The sequence below is a fragment of the Dermacentor andersoni genome, chromosome 3 (genome assembly GCF_023375885.2).
Source record: "Dermacentor andersoni chromosome 3, qqDerAnde1_hic_scaffold, whole genome shotgun sequence".
Lineage (NCBI taxonomy): Eukaryota > Metazoa > Arthropoda > Arachnida > Ixodida > Ixodidae > Dermacentor > Dermacentor andersoni.
The window spans coordinates 159,348,579-159,369,002 of NC_092816.1; the positions used below are offsets into that span (position 1 = coordinate 159,348,579).

Consider the following 20,424-nt stretch of genomic DNA (forward strand, 5'->3'; position numbering starts at 1 on the left):
TTTTCAGCGCTTCCTGCAAGTGGCCGGCGCATGTACGGACACTTGGGAGGTTGTAATTAGAATGTACTTCATTAAATGTTGAGTTTGTCAAATGGCATCGTCGACCCATCCTCACACGCTTTGACTCGCACATACTTTACAGTACACGGCGACGTCGTTATCGCCCCTGGAATTAATCTGGAACATCACGGCTACAGCGACGGCACAAATGCGCCTACAGTGTCCATATAATTGCTATTGCGGTAAAAAGATTGGAATAGCTGGAAGTTTCACCAGCCCGGAGTTGGTCGCGGCTCTCTGCGACTGCAGTGACATATCGTGAACTAGAAGCTGTGTGACCGCGTTGATTGCGCCACATGATTTAATAACATTGCAGTTATCAGCTTTGGCACGGGAATGTGTAGTTAGATCATAGTGCCACCAATGCTCTTGCCTTTCTGCAGAAAAACATGCACAATGCGGCCTCTTTACATACTGTAATGTTGTTTTCGTGTTGGTCTTTAATGTACCTATGTGCTTTCGAAGTGCCCTGTAAATTCCATTATTCCACCAAAATTGACATTGGCCTGCTCCAAACTGCATCAAAGTGAATATTTTCTGCCCCAAATTGATCCAAAATACAATTATGTCTGCTCCAGACTGCTCTAACACGCAATGTTACTTGCTCCAAGAATTGCTGAAAAATTATTTGGGGCAGTTTCACCTGTGACATTGCCACACTACATTACTAGTAAACCTTGAAACATATGCTGGTATTTTTAAGAAGTTTTAATACATACACATTAGTTGGAAATCAATACTAAACTTGTGGCGTATAATTTGCAATAAATGAGGCCATGACTGTGGCCAACTCCGAAATTGGCCTCAGCTGCCGTTCCAGGGCGTCTGCCTGCCGCTCCACTGCGTCGGCCAGCCTGCCAACCTGGTCGTTGAGCGCCTGCAGCTCAGCAGTTTGTTGCAATAAAAATCTTTCATCAGCAATGCTTCTACACATGTTACTGTGAAAGGCAGAGTTTTGCTGAACATGCGGTCGTCTTCGACGGCAAAACACATGGCCATGCAATGCCACTAGCACCGACACATTCATCCAAACTTGGGCTCTTTCGTACACATCCGCCTAACAAACGTGCTGTCATTAAACCTTGCGAAAATGTAACGGACAGAACGAGGCTACTATTTTCACTCTGCCAGCATGCAGCAGCACTCATTCAGCCTCGCTTCTAATCAAATGTACTGCTGCCATCACGACGACAAGAATATGTGAGGATAACTGGTAATGTGAAGCAGCACTGGATGCAATTGCACTGGGAACACAAGAGTATGGTTGGGTCAAAGCCAGGCATGCGAAACGTGTAGACAATCTAATGAACCATTAGTGGGGCTGTCACTTGAACCATGTATTGTAAGTGAACATGGGTAGCCTCCACCGGCACAAAACTGCTTTTTGTACAGGTGGCAATTCGCATGTGATTAATTTGTCAATTACGTCCCAGCCTGGACAGGCTAATGCAGCGTTTGCATAGCGTCTCGGCGACTGATCATCTGTCGTGGTGCAGGTATGACTTGACAGGCATGCAAGTCTGGCCTGTGCCTCTGGGTCAGCAGAATGACAGCTGGTTTCACATACTGCAAGAATGGGCTGCATGCCTAGTGGTAGGTTGGGCGCAACCTTGCTCTTGTATAGATTTCATCCAGTGCTGTTTCGCCATGGTGACGTTGCCCAATGATGTTTGCATCCGCATTTGGGTGAAGTGTCGCAATGGCAGCACATCACGTCAACTTGCTAGTGCTTGCCTAATGTGACTCCTACTTGCATGTGTGCACTCTCAATCTCGGTACTGCTTGCATCACTGCAAGGACGTACCAACGTATTGTTTTCTGAGGGGGAAATGTTGGGTAGGCACTGCAACATGTCTGATTGTTAGATACATAGACAAGTGAACAATGCACTCTATGTAAAGTCAACCTCACGACGCAGGACATATGCAAGCCTGTTCTGCGAAACAAAGCTTTTGTAGCTTCGTTTGGCTGCTCTGTACTATGCACCTTTTGCCTGTAGGTTTTGGTGCAACTATTTCTGCTACTGCACTATAGCTCTCGATCCACAATTAAAATGGAATGCATGTTCCTGTGCTAGCCAAGTTCTCTGCGAAACCTGCAAGCATGTATTGCATTGATAGTCAGATGTCATGTAATTTCCTCGTATTTCTACAGGTAACAGTGATGCGTTGTAATGGACTTATTCATGAACAGTGTGCGGTTTGTAATGATTCATATATGTTACTAATTGCCCCGTCACTGCTTTGCAACTGACATGTTTATTTGTATTGATATTGTTGGTGCTATTCATTTGCCTTACTAGCAACGCGCTTGGATGTCTCGTTTCATAAAAACTACAGCTGTACCTGGCATTGTCATGTGCTGGTCGTCCGTCTCTCTTGTTATGTAGCATTGCCGTTTTTTTTCAGTTCTTGTCAACGCCATGTTTGTAAAACTTTCTGATGCAACCATATGTCGCTCCATGCTGATTTCTGTCATCATAATTGACATAAATCTTTTAAATGTGCTGTGTGCTGCTACGGACACATGTAACGTCACAAATAACATAATAAAAAGATGAAGTGGTACAAAGCAAACGACAATGGCTGCTTAACCATATGGACTCTCACATGAGATTCAGATATTGCCAGATGTGTGGTTACAGCACAGTTATAGCGGTCGTTATAGATGAATGAAAAGCATGCTTGGGTACAGATGTTCAGCTATATGCATGGCATCTTGACGCATTTGCGAGCAGAGCAAAATTTTTTGAGAGCATTTGAAACGAGACACAGTATAACTGCGTTGGTACATTTCTCTGGGGCCACTGGCAACAGAATGCTTGACCCGGGAAAAGTTCACAGAGTGCATATACAAGCAGGACTGCATGGTCAGAGTACAAGACCCAAGAAAACGCTGCAAGCAGGCAAACATCAATGAAATGTCACATGTACAATACATGTTAGGTCACCACCACAGAATGACAAATGTGCAGTGTAAAACAATGCTATGTTACCACACTTAAGAGTGTGCCTATCTTGTGACGATAGGTAAGCAACGAATGCACTCAATTTCAAAGTAACATTGTGATATGTGGGGTTGCTTATGCACACATTGGTATGCAACTAACAGCTAGTTAAAACAGTTTTGTGTTGTTCCAATTGCACATCTTGCATTTTCTGTCAAATGTACATGTTTTCTAAATGAATGTGCCAGTAATAACGCTTCAATGTTTGGAAGCACAACCACTAGATAGACTGCTGTTGTCACAGGCATGATGTGGCCCCTGACGCCAGGAGAAAGTATCTCGCATTTTGGCCGTTGCAAGTGCAACATTGCTATTCATAACAAAAGGTTCTCTGCCATGCCAAAGGGGGTCATGGGGAGGGGGGGGGTAGTTGGTGAAAATTATGAGGTGTCTAAAATTCACATAAACATCGCCCTGTTTCGATACGCTACACTTATCCATATGTCTGGCAAATGACATGTAGCTGCATCACAGTGCTTTTCAACTGATTACAGAAGTGTGTATAAAACTCATACTGGAGGCCGTGAGGTCCTGATAAGCTATCACCTGAACCCTTTCAGTGCTGTAGACGCACTGATGTGTTTCTGCGTTTCTTTGACATTGCTTTTGTGTGACAGTGATTTGAGGACCACAGAAAGGGAGCATTTGCCATTGTAGGTGGCATCATATTTTTTTCTTTCTGCACAAACAAAAAGAAACTGGCATTTCGTTTGCAATATCTGAGCAAGAAAAACCGCTGGGGGTGTTTCATGCCCGAAAGGAAAACAACAATGAAAGGGTTCATCACTTTGTATTGCAGAAATCAGTACATTTTATGCTAGCTATGCGTACATGAATAACAATGTATTGAACAGCACTACATGTGACAAAAAGTATTACGGCTGCCTCAGCACTACAAGCTGCTTGTTACAAGACTTCAATCCACTTTTCTGGGCATAAACTTGCTTGTGATGCGCAACTTTGTTTTGCACATTAGGTTATGTTCATACCGTCTAGAAAAGCGCAACACATTCCAGAATCCCCTAGACAATAGTGAATACTTCTCATGTCAAATGTTACGTACATATTGAAGATTCATACATTCGTAACATACATTCCTTGTGTCTCTGCATTTGAGTTACTAGTTTGCTTAACATGCTAAATTGTAGGAACTTTTTCCCTGTTTTCATTTCTATTCACCAACTACACATCTGCACTCGGCTGCGGCAAAAATTCATTCGCTCGGGTTGAATTACACGTACACACTCTATCAGCACTGCCATCTCACCTTGCGGGACTCCTCCAATAATTTTTCGGCTAGCTCATTTCGCGCAGCTGCGAGGGTGACCCTTTTCGCGGTGTCCCCCACAGCCTGCTGCAGCAAGCGGCCTCTTGATGTAGCTCTTGGAGGCCCTGCATATTTTCAGGAGCACACTAGCTTCTAAGCTGTGCGACTAAAAAAAATGTAACTATGCTGTTTAAGGAAGAGCAGTGCAATTATGGCAGCATTAGCAAAACGTAATACAAGTATTCATCTGCACCAGGTTTCACGTTGTACTTGACTGTGCATACATTTCATACCTGAAACACGAATACTTCATGGTCTCACATGAGGAGCATAAACCTTGGAATCGTTATAGAAACGTGTTAAAATGGAAATTACAGTTCCTTTTACAGCCACGCAACTAATGCAGCTCATCGTTTCTTTTATGTGGATTGCAGTGTTTGCATTGTGCATTTAACGTTTCTTGTAATATATCGACTTCCCACAAAATCCTATTCCCCAGCAGTCGATAATAGCATGCACAGTTCAGGTACATAGGAAGTTTCTCGTTCTTTTTTAATCTTTCTTTTCTGTACCCCTCGTAGAGAGAAACAGCCATTCACGAGTGCTCAGCCAGCAACCACATCACATGATGTCATGCAAGTATTCATTTGGCTGGACTGTATGTATGTGTTGTGTGACATGGCATTTGCATAATTACATTTGTTGCATTTCAGTCTTGACAATTTCACTTTAGATTTGTGCAAGTTGTCCAAAATTACTTTTCCATATGAAGCTCTGCCAGTTAACAGAAGTGACATTGGCCCCCTAGAATACACTCCTAGCTTCATGCATAGGCGAGCTTTGTTAGCAAGCCACTAGGTAATCGCACATGCATGACTGAAAGTGTGCAATATTTTTTCAAACATTCAACGAATACATAGCATGCAGGTGTACATTCACAGTGTGCTGTAGTTGTTGCCTTCATTCAATTTTTGTTACCTTTTTGTGGGCATCTCCCATGCGTTAGGTTTGTCTGCCCACCAATAATACTACATACATTCGAAGCGGTTTTTCACAGTGGCCTTTGTTCTGCTCACAGTTAAAAACCTTTCTGGACAAATTCTTTATTCATGTATTGCCTCATTACTAAATATCCAAACTACCTGAACCATACAACATCCATTTGCACTTATTATGTACAACATACGTAGCGTTAACATTCAATAACAGAGTATCCATGAAGTATGCGTTCAGTTTGTTCGACTCTTCACCACTCCAATTAAAGCTGAAAGCTAAACAATCTGCTGCACAGCTGAGAGTAGGTGAAACATGAAGTTGCCTCAAGCACACGCATAGCGTATAACATACCCACTAATGACCAAGACTCTTACATGCATTACTCAGACGCCTCACACAATTGCATTTTACATCCACTTGGGCTCCTCGCACCGCATGTTCACATATGAGCAGGCTTGTTTTGTTCAAATGTTATTGCCCTTTATGTAATATTCCTACTCTGCGGTCTGTAAGGAAATTACATGAAATGAAAAAAGCACGTGTGGCTCCAGGTGAAATTTCCAAACATAACTGCCTTGTCAATGCGAATGCTTGGACCTTTACCAAGCATCTAGTGGTCAACAAGTTTACAGTGGTGCGTTACTACATGTCCTGTTCCATAAAGTTGATCCCCCAAAACGCAAAAAGAATAGGTTATCAAATCACTGCCATGGTGTGAAATTCTGAGATTGCAGCATAACGACGTACCACATATGCATCGTTACAAGTAGGTGCACATCTTACTGCTTCAGGATAGCAACAGCAAATATACGTGCAAAAAATGTATGGCATGCCTTGCTGACACACCTTTTCCTCAGTGCTGTTTCGGTGTCTGTGTGTATAGCGTTCATAAGCAGTTCCACTAGGTTACAGTGCTGTCCGAACAAGTGCTCCTTGTATGCCTTCAGTTTTCCTATTAACCAATACGCCACGTGGACAAATAAACTTTACGTGCCTTTCGCATTTAAACACTTGCTATCAAGCGTGTATAATTGCCCATATCGGTAAGTAATGTATGATAACACCGTGGGAGACGGGGTCAAGCAACATTAGACACATGTGAAAAGTGTGTCTTCCTTTCTCATTTTTGTAACGATTGCATCTTTTATTTCAGGGCATTACATTCAATCTATCGTGTCCCGAATTAAAAAAAAGAATAGGTTTTGCGTAGTCTCTTCATCACAACACCGCTATGAAGTTTACTGCAATTTTTTGACATACCACTAACCAGTACACATACACTGCGCACACACAGTACACACAGAACCTTTGCGTAATTTACTTGTGTCATGAGGTATAGGTTCCTAGCTAGAAAAATAAATGTCAACATGTGCACGCAACAAGCAAATGCCACGTTAACTTATTTGGTGATCTACAGGGTTTTTGTTTACAAAGACGGCGCCGAATAACACAACACACGAAGAAGGGGGACTAGAGACAGCACGTCCCCCTTCTTCGTGTGTTGTTTTATTCGGCGCCGTCTTTGTAACCATGCTTAACGAATTAGCCCACCAACACATGCTCAGGGTTTTTGTGCTTACTTTCTTTTTTGCCTTGCTGTGCCTCTGTGTGTACACCGGTACTGACCAAGCAGCAATAAAATCAGTTGGTTGTAGTACCTCTCTTGAGTATACCTTCTCTGTGTGGTCTCCTTTCTTCACTTGACATGTTTGTCTCACATGCAAGGTGCCTTTCATCTGCAGTGACCAGTACAAGGAACTTCTATATCACTATTACAGCTATGTTGACATTCAATGCACACATTTTTGGCGTGAGGTCGCAATTACGTTCACACACCACACACTTACGGCTGGCAGTACACCTTCTTCCTGTAACGCCGGTGCTCGCAGATGGTGGTTGCTGCTGAGGTGCTGAGGCTGCAGAGACTGAGGTGTCGCCTGGCTGTGACACCTCAGTCACAGCTGAGGTGTGTGGTTGCTGGGAGTCACACTGCATTTAAGAAAAAAAACAAATTGTTAAGCTTAAGAGATGCAGACACTGGTCACAATAGTTACAAAAGGTGAAGCATATTGTGCAATCCAGTAGGCTTTGCTCTATTTAGGTAAAGCTTGCCTCCAAGGCCTTATTTGTAATGGAAACTTGTGCTCCAGCATTGTTTATTGCCTACTAGTTTTATTTACAAAATCTCATTATGCCCTTCCTTACTGCTTAGTTAAACAAGGCAACAGGACAGGTGAAGGTTTCTAACTGCCAATCCTGGCTTTTCTAAAGGAATACAAATATACAAGGGAGATTCTCACTTCGCAGTGGCTGCTCACGAAGGGCGCAGGCCGCGCCGGTACGGTGCTTGCAGGGCCGAGTAGGGCGAGCACTCGGCCCTTGGCGCCCCCAAGAAGTCCACCGCCGGTAGACCTGCAATGTGGTTTGCGTAAACGCTCGAAACAGTGGTTACCGTAACGCATGCACGCCTGGTTTACTTACTTCATCTCGGCGGAGAGGTTTCCTGCGTCCGCCCTGGCCCGACTTACAAATCTATTCCACCAGTAACGCCAGTGCACCACGGGCTTTGTGGGAGGGCCGGCATCGTTTAGCAAATTGGCGAGCTCCTCCCACATTTCCTTTTTTCTTTGAGCTGTGAATTTTGGGTCCAGATCTCCTGATGATTTAACTAAGCGGGGATTTCGTTCCATAAAGTTGATTATAATTTCCTGTTGCCGATGGTTTATGTGAGGGCCAATGTCCCGTGGTGCCATGGCGCTGTGATGGACAAACACTGTCGTCTGGAAGCTTGACTGCAGAGGGGTAGAAAATATTCAGGAAAACGTACAGACCGCCACTGGACTCTTTTATTCAGCATCATGAATAAACGCTTTGCAGTACACTCTTCTTGAACTTGTGGGCCTGCATAAAGATTATTATGCGCAGTCAACATCACTGCCGTCTGTTCAACGCCGCGACTTACCGTTGAATGTCATATTTCGTCGACGCAGCAGACGATACAGTTGTCGGTGTGGTACTAGAGGCGATTCGAGTTGCAAGTTCTCTCGAAGCATCACAGTCGCGATGACCAGGCATACATCGTCTGGTGCGCGTCCATTGACAACAATTTCAGCAGTACTATGGGAGAACTCTCCGAGACAGCAACCATCAACACGACATACTGCCACCGCTACTTTACAGGGATTACCCACGCTCAGTGGCCGACGATCGTGCGTCAACTATTCACTGCAAGCGTAGACGCTGTCATTTTGCGCTTCAGTTCCAACACTAGTGTCAGCGAATGCACCAAGACAGCAACTACCAACAAGACATACTGTGCTGCCGTCAGTTTACGGGGATGCTCGGTAAGAGACGGTTTGTGGTCAGCTGTTTCATTCATTTCAAACAGCTGCCATCTTGAGTTTCGGTTCGATACGTGGCCCTCTGGTGGCAAACTAGCAATTGCAGTTTACAATGCCAGAAAAAAGTGAAACGCCGCTATACCGTACAAAAAGATGATGAAAATAAAATTTTCAGACACATTATGTTGTTACCAGTCACGCGGCCAAGCTCGTCTCGTGTCTTCACTCGGCAAACCACAACCGAAACTAATAGCAAACGACTAAACGGCATTTCATTCGGTTTACGTTGTCACGGGTGAGTTCCAGGGCGCCCGGGGCACTACGCTCTTCGGGTACGCGGTCTTCCACTTCATTTTAGTGCAAGTTCGGATTCCCTTTTGATGACGTCAGCACTCGCCGAAGTTCAGAACAACAGAACGCGCATCTGATGACGTCAGGCCGAAGTGGACAGTCCACTAGGTGGACTCTTGCAGCCGAAAGAAGAATCTTTTCGCCTCCGCATCGGTCTCTCTCTCTGGAGGACGCTCGCATCTGGCGACGCCTCCAGGGAAACAATTATACATCACCACATTGGATCTACCTAACACAGACGAGGGACTATAACGACGCCCTCTGCAAAATTTGTAAGCAAAAAGGTACGCTAGACCATATAATATGGGAGTGTGCTGGCTCCCCAGGGGCCAAGGAAAACATTAACAGTAGAGAAGCCTGGGAGGCCTTGCTCCAGAGCGAGGCTGAAGACGACCAGCGTCGAGCAATTCGCCTGGCCGTTGAGGCCGTGAACACTCACCGTCCTCAACGCGCGGGGACTGCTTCGTCCTCCCCCCCTACCTACGTGTAGGTTAAGAGGCGGGCACCCCAGCTCGGTGGAACAATAAAGTTTTCAATCAATCAATCAATCTTGCAGAATAGCCCCCCAGTACTCTTCTTTGTATGTTGCGCTGTACCAATTTTGGAAAACATCTTCAAATCGTTCCGCAGCACGCGCCGGCAGCAGAACCAAGCTGCACGGCTCGAGCTCGCACAACCCGGTGAGAAGGAAGGACTCGCCCTTTCTTTCTGTCGACCGACCGACCAACTAATTCCCTCTCTTTCTCCCTCCCTCCCTCACTCACCTGCTCACTCACCGCGCTTAAAGGAGGCAAAAAATGCTTCAAATACAGCATGGCTGCAGAACCGTATTGACCGTTTTCGCGGCGATGCCGTGGACGCTGCGATGTTTTATCACGTGGTGACGAACTCATTGGCTGTTTAAGCTGCCTTTGCGCTTACAATGCATGTGTACGACGTCTGTCCTGCTTAGCATTCGGTTTCCGGAGATGTCGTAGACGGTGACTGGGTGGTCGACACGAAACTTTGGCCGGCCACAATTTCACAGCACATGGAAAAGCGCTTTTGGAGCTGATTAAGCTATGTCCAAGCGGCACGAGCAGCTATATGATGCTTGTTCAGAAAGCGGGGCTAAATATGTGTTTCGAGCTATCCAAACTTTTCGCTTATGAATAGAATCAGTATCAGCGTGTTTTGCTCTTAGTTCTTTATTTGGCAAATACTCCCAAGCAGCGTCTTGTCCCGTTTCTGACTCGGTAAAATTCTTCGCTGCGGTCACTACTCGATGATTTTCTGCCTAATCGCATGCGTGTTTGCTCAGTTCCGATATATTTCTTCTTACTGAGCACAAGTCTTGAAAAATAACTGTTCTGTGCATTGTAATACCTTGTGGCAAAGATGTATTATCGCTCGTAAATCGCTTACTCTTGTGAACCGTCATGAAACATTCAAACATTCAGCTTTGGCCATTCGTGTGCTGTCGGCGTAGTTCGTATTTGTAAAGTTCGCACAGATTCAATAGTGCGTCCATTCACTTATTTTTTATCCGTTGACAACAGACTAGGCGTGCCATCTCGGGTAGATTTGTGTAGATAAGGAGCGTTAAACTTACTATGACAGGAAGCGTCACTACTTCCTTTGTCACTGTTGAAGGAGCGGTACTCATTGTTGCCGACGTTCCGGTGTTGAAGTGCTTTCTTTGCACGTTGGCGATGGAACGCTGGCGGACAAGTGAAGCCATTTATTCTGTGGCAAAGTCGTGCATCGCTAACGGCTGGCAACACAAGATATCCTTTCGTAGCAATGGTCCGCAAGCTTGGTCACACAGAATCATTCTGTTCCTTTAATACCAGTCACTAACTTCGCAGCCAATTCTGCACACGTATTAAATCTACCACCCTAGAATTAGCGAAAACTCTGTTGGATTTGCGACAGCTGATCGCACAGAAGCAAGGTAGACGCGGTGACGGTTTCGTATTTGTGCGCTGTCGTTGAGGCAACGCGTTGTGCGGCGCCGAAAGCGCCCTATCGTTTCTCTAGAAACCCGATCTTGCTTTTTGTGCAGTTTATCGCTCGGTCTGGCACGTGGCTACAACCTTCAGATTCAGCGATCACTGGCTATCCATCACCAGCGTTGCTGACGGTCCCGATCTTCAATAATGCGCCCTCATGTCATCATCATCATCATCATCATCAGCCTGGTTACGCCCACTGCAGGGCAAAGGCCTCTCCCATACTTCTCCAACTGCCCCGGTCATGTACTAATTGTGGCCATGTTGACCCTCCAAACTTCCTAATCTCATCTGCCCACCTAACTTTCTGTCGCCCCCTGCTACGCTTCCCTTCCCTCGGAATCCAGTCCGTAACCCTTAATGACCATCGGTTATCTTCCCCCCTCATTACATGTCCTGCCCATGCCCATTTCCTTTTCTTGATTTCAACTAAGATGTCATTAACGCGCGTTTGTTCCCTCACCCAATCTGCTCTTTTCTTATCCCTTAATGTTACACCTATCATTATTCTTTCCATAGCTCGTTGCGTCGTCCTCAATTTAAGTAGAACCCTTTTCGTAAGCCTCCAGGTTTCTGCCCCGTACGTGAGTACTGGTAAGACACAGCTGTTATAAACTTTTCTCTTGAGGGATAAGGGCAACCTGCTGTTCATGATCTCAGAATGCCTGCCAAACGCACCCCAGCCCATTCTTATTCTTCTGATTATTTCACTCTCATGATTCGGATCAGCAGTCACTACCTGTCCTAAGTAGATGTATTCCCTTACCACTTCCAGTGCCTCACTACCTATTGTAAACTGCTGTTCCCTTCCGAGACTGTTAAACATTGCTTTAGTTTTCTGCAGATTAATTTTTAGACCCACCCTTCGGCTTTGCCTCTCCAGGTCAGTGAGCATGCATTGCAGTTGGTCCCCTGAGTTACTAAGCAAGACAATATCATCAGCGAAGCGCAAGTTACCAAGGTATTCTCCATTTACTCTTATCCCCAGTTCTTCCCAATCCAGGTCTCTGAATACCTCCTGTAAACATGCTGTGAATAGCATTGGAGAGATCGTATCTCCCTGCCTGACGCCTTTCTTTATAGGGATTTTGTTGCTTTCTTTATGGAGGACTACAGTGGCTGTGGAGCCGCTATAGATATCCTTCAGTATTTTTACGTACGGCTCGTCTACACCCTGATTCCGCAATGCCTCCATGACTGCTGAGGTTTCGACTGAATCGAACGCTTTCTCATAATCAATGAAATCAATATATAATGGTTGGTTATACTCCGCACATTTCTCTATCACCTGATTGATAGTGTGAATATGATCTATTGTTGAGTAGCCTTTACGGAATCCTGCCTGGTCCTTTGGTTGACGGAAGTCTAAGGTGTTCGTGATTCTATTTGCAATTACCTTAGTAAATACTTTGTAGGCAACGGACAGTAAGCTGATCGGTCTATAATTTTTCAAGTCTTTGGCGTCCCCTTTCTTATGGATTAGGATTATGTTAGCGTTCTTCCAAGATTCCGGTACGCTCGAGGTCATGAGGCATTGTGTATACAGGGTGGCCAGTTTTTCTAGAACAATCTGCCCACCATCCTTCAACAAATCTGCTGTTACCTGATCCTCCCCAGCTGCCTTCCCCCTTTGCATAGCTCCCAAGGCTTTCCTTACTTCTTCCGGCGTTACTTGTGGGGTTTCGAAATCCTCTAGACTATTCTCTCTTCCATTATCATCGTGGGTTCCACTCGTACTGTATAAATCTCTATAAACTCCTCAGCCACTTGAACTATCTCATCCATATTAGTAATGATATTGCCGGCTTTGTCTCTTAACGCATACATCTGATTCTTGCCAATTCCTAGTTTCTTCTTCTCTCCTTTTAGGCTTCCTCCGTTCCTGAGAGCTTGTTCAATTCTATCCATATTATACTTCCTTATGTCAGCTGTCTTACGCTTGTTGATTAACTTCGAAAGTTCTGCCAGTTCTGCCAGTTCTATTCTAGCTGTAGGGTTAGAGGCTTTCATACATTGGCGTTTCTTGATCAGATCTTTCGTCTCCTGCGATAGCTTACTGGTATCCTGTCTAACAGAGTTACCGCCGACTTCTATTGCACACTCCTTAATGATGCCCACAAGATTGTCGTTCATTGCTTCAACACTATGGTCCTCTTCCTGGGTTAAAGCCGAATACCTGTTCTGTAGCTTGATCCGGAATTCCTGTAGTTTCCCTCTTACCGCTAACTCATTGATTGGTTTCTTATGTACCAGTTTCTTCCGTTCCCTCCTCAAGTCAAGGCTAATTCGAGTTCTTACCATCCTATGGTCACTGCAGCGCACCTTGCCGAGCACGTCTACATCTTGTATGATGCCAGGGTTCGCGCAGAGTATAAAGTCGATTTCATTCCTAGTCTCACCATTCGGGCTCCTCCACGTCCACTTTCGGCTAACGCGCTTGCTGTCATCAGTTCTGCTTTACTGGGCACATCCCTTCCGTGGTCAGCGGGTCGACAACACTGCTGACAACTGCAGCGACGCAGGAGGATATAAGAGCACTGGAAGTCCTACGCCCCTTCAGTGGGCACGGTGGAGCGGCAGCCATGCAGTCGCTCAAAAACCCGATCTTGCGTTTTGTGCAGGTTCTCTCTCTATTGTAAGCGGTCTAGCAACGTCTGCCTGCTGCTCCTATGGTGACCAAGTGTTCTCTTTCAGTGCTTGTGCGAATGCGTATTTGTTACGAAGCTCTTAATGTGTTGCTGTGACGTGGAACTCAACCCTGGTCCTACTAACAAAGAAATACTTGATGCTATCACTAAACACTCTGAAAACGTTGACCACCGTCACGTTGAACTCAAAGCAGCTCTCGACGACCTAAAGACAAAGCAGGAGGCCTTAGTACAGACCGTCGCTAACCTATCAGTAAGATTATGTGCGGTTGAATCCTTCGTCAAATTACTCGACGGTTCCGCAGCTTTTGATGATGCACCACGTCTCATCACCGAAGCTGTCAGAATGGAAGGCGAGGCACTCAATTCTCGACTGGACGATCTTGAAGACAGGTCGAGACGAGATAACCTATTGTTCTTTGGAATACCGGACTGCCCGGCTGAGACATGGGCTCAGTCAGAAGGCCTTGTTCAAGACGTTTTGTCTCGTCACCTTAAAATACAAATTTCCGACTCGGAAGTTTCCCGAGCGCATAGATTAGGATCCTACACAGATAAAAAGACTCTGCCAATTATCATCAAGTTTTCGTCGTTTAAAGTCAGGGATGCAGTCTGGGCGCAAAAATATAAGCTCAAGGGACTGGTGCATCAGCTAGCGAAGATTATTGCAGAACTGCGCGAAACTCAAGGAGGAATTTGCAAAGGTAGCCGGGAAGACGTACTCTCTTCGCATGAATAAACTGATCATGGACAAAAATACGTACGTTTACTGCTCAGTAAGTGACAGCGTACGCCAAATCGCTTCAGCACGATCCGTAGATACGCATGATAGCGCTGGCAATGTAACTGCACGTGCTGGCACTTCCAGAGCATCATGGCTATGCCCGCCCAAATGCTGCGCTAAAGACGCTTCTATTTTTCTTTCCGATATACGGAGTATTCTGAATAAACGCGTGGAATTGTCTTCCGCTATTGATTCCTGCTCTGCTGATATTGTTGGTCTGACGGAGACTTGGCTTTCTGCAAAAGTTAAAAATGAATAAATTTTGGAGTTTGAAAAGTGCTACAAATTTCACCGATGTGATCGTGATTACCGGTCTGGTAGTGGTTTTCTGCTGGCGGTTGTCGATAGTCTTGCTTCCCATGTTATTCCAATTGTATCCTCGCTTGAGCTTGTGTGTGCGCGCGTGCTCATTGATTCTCCCGAAATAATTTTTTGTGTCTGTTATCGGCCACCAACTGCATCGTTGTCCTTCGGTAATGAACTGCACGATGTTGTCAATCAGCTGTTCGTCAGATACCCAAAATCGCCCGTCTTCTTACTTGGGGACTTCAATTTTCCTGACATCAGATGGGAACGAGACTTGGTTTCCTTAAAACACAACTCAGCTGAAATCAAAGAATTTTTAACTTTTCGTCACGACTTCAACTTAACTCAGCTCGTTCACTTTCGCACTCGCATACCTTCCACTTCCGCTAATAATCTAGACTTAATGCTTACCACTCCACCAGACCTAGCTACCGGCTTAACTCATTCACCGGGAATTAGCGATCACTCAATAATTCACTTCACTCTACGGGCAAAGATTTCTAACAAGAAAAAAACTAGGGTCATCCAAGACTACGGTAAAGCAGACGTAACTGGAATGAATGGGGAATTTCAGGTCCTTGCTGATCGATTTTTCGCCGTTTTTGAGCAGCGATCGGTTGAGGACAATTGGTTGCTTTATAAAAACAAACTCTTGTCTCTTATTGATCGCTTTGTACCTAAAAGGAAAGTTTCATCATCTACACGCTCACCATCGTTCAATAACACGTTAAAGCGCATGCGCAACAAAAAGAAGCGGATATTTCGACGCGCAAAATTCACAGTCAGAATAGACCACTGGACTTGCTATCAAAAACTTGACAGAGAATTCTGTACTGCGCTCACAAAGGCAAGAAGAAATTCTTTGATAAAACTCTTCCTTTGCTACTTCGTTCTAATCCCCGTAAATTTTGGAGCATTATTAACGGTACTAAAAGGACACACATTGAGGTAATCCAATCTGATGTCCCAGTAATTCAAAGCGAATGCTGCAATGTTCTAAACAATGTGTTTGTTACTCATTTTCATAAGAGCACTTCCACAGTATTTCCGCATATACCAAAAACCAACTTCTTCCCAATGGATTATATCACTATTGATGCAGTTGAAGTCGAAAGGCTGATTGTCAACTTAAAAGTGTCTTCGTCGGCCGGCCCAGATTTTATTTAATCAAAAATGCTGAAGTGTACATAAGTTTATTCTTCACTGATATTGTCAAAGCATTTTCAACAGTCATTACAGATGTCTACACTGCCCACTGATTGGAAGATAGGGAAGGTGGTCCCTGTGCATAAATCTGGTGATGTACATTCCCCCAATAATTACCGTCCCATATCATTAACATCCATTCCAGTAAAAATCCTAGAGCATATAATATACTCGCACCTCATTGAATTCCTGAAGTCCAACTCCTTTTTCAGCATTTATCAGCATGCATTCCGTAAAGTAGTTTGATGATGATGATATGGTGTTTAATGGCACAAAGGCCAAGTATGGCCAAAGAGCGCCATGCCAAAAGGTAATTTTAGCAATGTAATGTGAATGCAGTGGACAGTGGATTTATCATGGTAAATGTGACATGGCTGTAAAAAGGCCTAAAAACTGTCGCTGTAAATGGCGTAAAATAAATAGGTACTAAAATGATGACGCTGATTGGGGCATGGACGATGGCAATTTGGTTTCGTTAAAAAACATGATGGAACAAGACAACACAACAGTGATAGTTTCGTGCGAAACGCAATTGCTATGTTTTACTAACGACTTGTTTATTAACGCGGATCATGACTTTGATACTGATTGCATATATTTAGATTTTGCTAGAGCATTTGACTCCGTCTCACACGATCTACTTATATTCAAGCTTAATCAATTTAGCATAGACCCCAATGTACTTGCATGGATTCAGGAATTTCTCTCTAACCGTAGTCAGAATGTGACGGCTAACGAATTCTCTTCACCAAATTCTGCCGTAACATCTGGTGTCCCGCAAGGGTCCGTTTTGGGCCCTCTGCTTGTCTCTGTTTGTCTAAAGTGTACCTTTGGGTATCTTATGCAACATACGATATCTATATATATATATATATATATATATATATATATATATATATATATATATATATATGTATATATATATATATATTTTTATGTGTGTGTGTGTGTGTGTGTGTGTGTGTGTGTGTGTGTGTGTGTGTGTGTGTGTGTGTGTGTGTATGTGTGTGTGTGTGTGTGTGTGTGATCGCGCACAAAGGTATAGGAGGGGCCGTTTATTGTTATTCCGCTTATATATATAGTGAGAAGCAACGGTTTTTGATGATTTCATTCCAAAAGCAGGAGCTAGCGCGCCAGCAATGAAGATGCGAAGCGATGGTGACGGTTCTCTACACGTGAGAAAGTTGACGTCCATGATATATATGATCGCACTAATTGCCCCAGTGGACGGAAGAGACTAGCCTGGCCGCAAAATAAGCTGCCGTAGAGCGCCGATGGAATGGCTTGAGGCGGGAAACATGTACGATAGCGGTCCCGCGGCAGTGTCGGTGAGTAGGTGCGTGAACAGGTGTGTGTGTGTGTGTGTGTGTGTGTGTGTGTGTGTGTGTGTTCGTGCGCGCGCGTGCGTGTGTGTGTGTGTGTGCAGACGAGCGGCAGAGCGTGCACACAGACGACAGACTGTGGCAATATTTTCCAAAGAAACAAGAATTATTATTGGGTTGTACGTGCCAAAACCAGTTTTTCATTATGAGGCACGGCGTAGTGGGGGACTCTGGAAATTTCGACCACCTGGGGTTCTTTAACGTGCACCTAAATCTAAGTACGCGGGTGTCTTTCCCATTTCGTGTTTTCCAAAGAAAGCATTTGTGGTACTAGTTAACGATATACTTCTACAGATCGCTGTTTGAGGTGCTACATTGGAAAATGAGACGACGTTTTCAGCCTCGCCTAGATATGCACACAGCTTTTACAGAGCGCGAGCACAAGTTTATAAATAGGATACCTGCAGCTCGGTGTTCAACTAGTTTCGAGCAATGCACAAAGTTAGAGAGGAATCGCTGCAACAAACATATTACTCGACTCTTTTTAAGAAACATTGGAAAACATGTCTCTTTGCTCAATCTGAACTCGCCTTCCTTAATTGACCTTTTCATGCTCCCTTCCTTACCACGTAGTCAGCAAGAAAAGGACGAAGAATGACAAAAACTACGACAGAGCTCGCTTTACGATTACTGTCGACGCTTATGCGACTAGCATTCGAGCAAAGTAGCGAGAAAGTATTCGTCTGGTAACTTTTATTTAATATGTGTCAATGTCATGCTCAGAGTTTCGTTGGTTCGGCTACCCTCCACATATTCCGGCATCGTCGGACTTTGTTATGGCGCTCGCGCGCCTAGGTCGGCCATTAGCACGGTGCCATGACGACGACTCTATCATGCCGTCGCAGTGAAGATGATGAAATGACGACGCAGGACTGACGTCGACGGAACGACAAAAGCGGTATAAAGACAATGGCATGACAACAATGAGCTGTCGATTCTTAAATCATGAAGTTTGTAGAACGACGACACCCTGACGACAACGGTATGACAACAGATGCAGGAGGGTCTGTCCGACGATGACGCAATGAAAAAGGTGTCATGACAACGGCGGCATAATCATGATCGACTGACGGCAGTGTAGCGATGTGAGGCAGCTGCTAACATTAGGACGCATCAGTTCAGCAGGCAGACCACGATGAAAGCGGGGCGAGCTCCGGCAGAGGCAAGTGCAGATCGGCAGGCATGACGACGACGCAAAGTGGTATTCGAAAAACTAGGATTATTAACTCGGTAATAATTTAATGTTATACTGTATGCATATTGCAGACAAACAATGTCATACCGGTCGTCGGCGGCCTGCCTTACCGGCCTGGTCTCCCGTGGTAAAGTGGCGCCGTGGTCCGCTGTCTCCTTGCTCAACCCGTAAATGCCGAGACCTCTGCTGAAATCGGTTTTTGCAGTGTCCAAGGCAAGCGGACCGTTGGAAGACGCTAGCCTATCCATGAATTGCCTGCTCATACCACTCAGGCATGAAAGCATGATACAATAAGGGCCAGAGTTTAAGCGACCAGACATGGCCTCGAAAATACGCAGGGGCACATGCGCAACCGAAATTAATCGTGACTGATGGGCGGAGCCCAGCGTGATCCGTTTCGGGATCTGCTCAAGTTCTGCTGCATGCGGAAGAATTGCTTGAACCGTGCGCACAGAAAGTGACTGTTAGTTAACACTGTGTCGGCCGGGCGAGACTACATTCCCGAGGTGCTGTCGGCGTCATTGCCACGCAATCACTCCAGTCGGCCCAGGCGCTCGTTTTTGTATTTCCACTTCTCGGACAGCCCTCTTTGCCCGGCTCATCCGCTTCCAGGACCCAACAGTCACAAAAAGAAAGGAGAGAGCCACGGCATGCTTTCTTCGTGAACCTCCTGCCCACCTCTCCCAATGAGGAAGGGTCCCACTCGTGTTTACAAACGACTTCAAATGTTAGAACAAAGAGAGCACTCACAAAAATGAATATGTGAGGGCTTCATGTAAGAAAAATAAAGTAGGGGTAAAGAAAAAATGTTAAATGAAATAAAAATATAATAGTAAAAAGCATGTTTAAAAAAAAGAAAAAAGGATTCATAGCAATCACAAACCACATTGAAATTAAACAGTAAACTTAGTTCACTTGCGCTTTAATACAAATCAGTGTCTCTGTCGTAAGCAGCGACGCTACTGAGAAAGTACTCGTTGGGAAATGTCCTTCAGTCGAAGCAAACTTTGGTCTCTTCCGAGCTTTCAGCCTGGCGCACTGAATCACGCATCTCAAACTCACAGACACGCTTACACATGGCAAGCCTCCCGTCAGCACGCGAACCGCACCTGCGCACATCACGACGACTATCGCGCTCTTTCTTTCCTTTTTGATATTCGTCAACAGACTCGTCGTGCGTCAAAGTGTCAATATTTTTTTCCGTCTGGTCTACTAGATTGGGATCAGGTTGGAGTCGGTGGGTTACTTTTCTGACGTCTTTGATTCCCTGCTGCGCGCCTAGGCCTTTATTCACATGAAGTATGGGCTCAATCTAGAATGTCACAAAGCGGGCGACACTGGCTAGCTTTCCAGTTGCAAGCTCTTGATTGTGGCAGTAAGAGCAGAAGAGCAAGCGCTTTTTATCATGCGAGAAAATCTTTAGCAAAAGACAACGGCGGCGAACTATCCCCCATGTGCGCTTGACGTCGTGGCTGTCCGCCGTAGTGTCGACATGACACTGCTTTAAAAGCTCGGACTTCAAACACTTCCGGACAACGAGTTCCATACAACCTTCCGGAAAGCCTTTCGCCCTCCTGTGCGAAACACCGTCGAATAACCGAACGCTCCATGGCGTCCTTTTAACTTTTTCTGGAATTTGTATTTACTTACAAAACGAGGTCATACGGCGGTGGGTCGGCTGCCTGACTGGCTTGGTTTCCTATGGTGAGGTGGCACCGATGACTGCTGTCTCCTTGCTCACCCTGAAAAGACTGGGACCTTCTCCTTAAACTGCTTTGTGCAGCATCAAAAGGACACGCCGACCGCTGGGAGAAACAGGCCTCTTCATTAATCGACTACTCAGAACAATCAGGCAAGCCGACGTGATCCAATTGGCCCCAGAGTTTAAGC

At 45.2% G+C, this 20,424-nt stretch overlaps 1 long non-coding RNA gene across 1 annotated transcript; it reads right to left on the reverse strand.

The window, feature by feature from the left end:
• Positions 1-7,562: 7,562 nt before the first annotated feature.
• Positions 7,563-8,376, reverse strand: LOC140216459 (uncharacterized). The gene is made up of 3 exons (XR_011893141.1): positions 8,293-8,376; positions 7,812-8,231; positions 7,563-7,742 (listed from the first exon to the last, which is right to left on the reverse strand). It is a non-coding gene; the product is annotated as an uncharacterized lncRNA (long non-coding RNA).
• Positions 8,377-20,424: the final 12,048 nt, after the last annotated feature.